Here is a 3,194-nt window from a genome sequence, read left to right on the forward strand (position 1 = left end):
TAGCTTCCCTAGGAGAGACTCAGAGATATCGTAAGTTAAAGGAGCTATAGACCAGGGATCATCAAACTAAGATCTGATGCCAAATTCATCTGGCCTCCTGTTTATTTTGCCTAGGAGTTAAGGATGTTTTTTTTACATTTTTAAATGGTTGAGAAAAAACATGAAAAGAAGAATCATGTTTTGTGACATGTACATATTCCATGAAATTCAAAATTTAATAACCATAAATAAAGTTCTATTGGAAACAGCCACACCCATTTGTTTGCCCATAGTCAGTTGACTTCGGACTTGCAAGAGCAGAGCTAAGTAGTTAGGAAAAAGACCACTGGTTCTCAACATCAAACATCTCGACTACCTGGTCTTTCATAAAAAAGGTTGGCGAACTCCAATAACAGACCATTGGAATTGGATGGCCATTAGAGTCCAATTTTCAAAGCTCATTTTCATCTGTTGGTTTAGATGACATAAGAAATTGCTTATATTACAGAGTTAAGGAAATAAAAGTATCATGGGAATTATATACAGTGTAATGTTGATCACGTAAAATCAAAATTACTAAATTACTTAGAAAAGAAATGTGCTGGGCAGCCTGGGTGGCTCAGCTGTTTAGTGCTGCCTTCAGCCCAGGGTGTGGTCCTGGAGACCCAGAATCTAGTCCCAAATCAGGCTCCTTGCATGCAGCCTGCTTCTCTCTCTGCCTGTGTCTCTGCCTCTCTCTCTGTGTGTGTCTCTCATGAATAAATAAATAATTTTTTTAAATGGGTAGGAAATATCAGAAAGGAAGACAGAACATGCAAGACTCCTAACTCTGGGAAACGAACGAGGGGTGGTGGAAGGGGAGGAGGGCGGGGGTGGGGGTGACCGGGTGGTGGGCACTGAGGGGGGCACTTGACGGGATGAGCACTGGGTGTTATTCTGTATGTTGGCAAATTGAACACCAATAAAAAACAAATTTATTATTAAAAAAATAAAAAATGTACTTTAATATTGACAGTACTTAACTTCAGATTGAAATTACACACATTCTGTCCCCTGATTTTCTCTGCTCTTCTGGGATGTCTACAAACTAGAAAATCAGAAGAAAGTAATGAAAACAGTTTTAAATGGGGCTAATTTGTATGACAATCTGTTAAAGTGTTTCTACACTTTGGTTCTGGTACATTAAACAAGGGTCATATTTTAGAACTATATTCTTCTAATTAAGGCTCCAAAGACCACATCTAGTTAACTTTATCTCTAAAAACCTATATAACATATTTTTTCCCCAAAATAACTTTTAAATTATTAAATACATTTACTAGAAATCAGATTCGAATTCTAATATCTGTATCTTAGGAGTAAAGTAAATGTTATGTTTCTATTATTTTGCTCAACTAGGAGAAATATTGCTAATGAATTAGCTACAAATGATAAATTTTGAATAAGGAATGTAGTTGTTGGAGTTAAAGAATACATTTTAAGTTTCAAATGATTGATGTGACTGTTTAGTTATATATAGAGAAAATCCATTTATGTAAATATTAATTTTGTGGTAAGATTTTTCCACTTTCAATGTTTTGGTTTTTTTTTTAAATGAAAGAGGATTTTTTTTTTATAAGCCCCTAAAGTCAAGCTTTTTGCTATAACTCAAGTACACTGAGAAGGTATAGTTCCAGCAGATGTTTACGTATTTGGAAATGAAATACAGAGATGTACATGAAGATTGATAAAGATGTGCATATATGGGCATATATTCAAGGCCAGCTAACTCTGCAGATTTATGTATGATTAATTTAAGTTAAAAGAATTGTACCTTACAGATTTGTTTTTCTGATCATGATTTGCATTGTCAGTAATTTTGTAAATGGCTATCCAGAGAGGACATCTGTTATTGGCTAGGCTGATGTATTAGGCCATTTTGATCATTCTTCATTTACCAAGCATTTGTTTGCCTCCGTTTGCTTGTGGCAGATTGAAGCAAACAGAAACAGGCTTTCAAATCATTATAAAGCCAAGTATTTTTGCAGCGAAATACGTGATGAACAGAACTTTAGGGAGCCAAGTAAGAAACAGATGCATCTAACAAAAGCTGGTCCTTCTTCCAAAATACAATCATCACTTCTTAATTATTGTTTCTTTTTTTTCTTATGTCTTCTTTATGATTTCTCTATTCCTTTTTATGAAATGGAAGAACACAGTGGTTTGGGGGTAGAAAATATGTCAAAAATGAAACAAATTGTTGTATGAATGTTCACTGCAAGTAACTCAAATACATAAACTTTATGAATGAAAGAGTATTACATTACATTAGGCCATGCACTTATGTTTTAAGGGAGATCATTAGGTTGTAAAAATAACTCATGAAAATGTTGATTTTGTTTTTCCTTCATCTTACTAGGAAAGTCCTGAAAATGCGTGATACTTACCATGATAATGCCCTCTTCTGCTCCTTTTTTCTCTGAACTTGAATTAAAACCTCAGAATTCTTAGTTGAAGTTAGCAGATGAGACAGACCAGATCCATGCTTTGGACGTGAGCTCTTCAAGGGCAAGGCCTCCTTGCGTTCATCCATCTACCTCTAGATAGAGTTGTATTTTCAAGAGCCAGTACTTAGGCAGCGCTTCCTATATCCCAGACACTTCCCTAAGAGTCCCCATTAATTGCCTCATTGTCCCTAGTCAAATGCCACTAGGGATGATAATTCCCATTTCACAGATGAAAACACAGACCCCACAAGGTTTGGTAAATGTGCCCAGGGCACACAGCTGTGAAGTGAGAGAATCGGAATTCCAGCGCAGCTCCAGCACCTGGGTGGCTAACCCAGCAAAGCGCAGCTTCTTTAGAATAACAATTGCTTCTTAAATGTCAGAAAGAGCTATAAATCTGTGCTTCTGAGTTGTGGAAGGAAGCACATGTGCCCAATAGATTTGCTCTTAAAAGCACCTGTTCCTGGGGCACCTGGATGGTTCATTTGGTTAAGCAACCAACTCTCGCTTTTGGCTCAGATCATGATCTCAGGGTTGTGAGATTGAGCTCCTATAGGGATCCGTGCTGAGCATGGAAGCTGCTGGAGATTCTCTTTCTCCCTCTCCCTCCATGCTCCTCCCTTTCCCCCTCCCCACCTTGATCTCTCTCTGGTGCTCTAGCTCAAAAATAATAGAATAATAGTCCTCACCCTTGTCCACCTCAACCCAACTTCCATCAAATGCCTTTCT

This window comes from Vulpes vulpes, chromosome 2, assembly GCF_048418805.1.
Source record: "Vulpes vulpes isolate BD-2025 chromosome 2, VulVul3, whole genome shotgun sequence".
NCBI lineage: Eukaryota > Metazoa > Chordata > Mammalia > Carnivora > Canidae > Vulpes > Vulpes vulpes.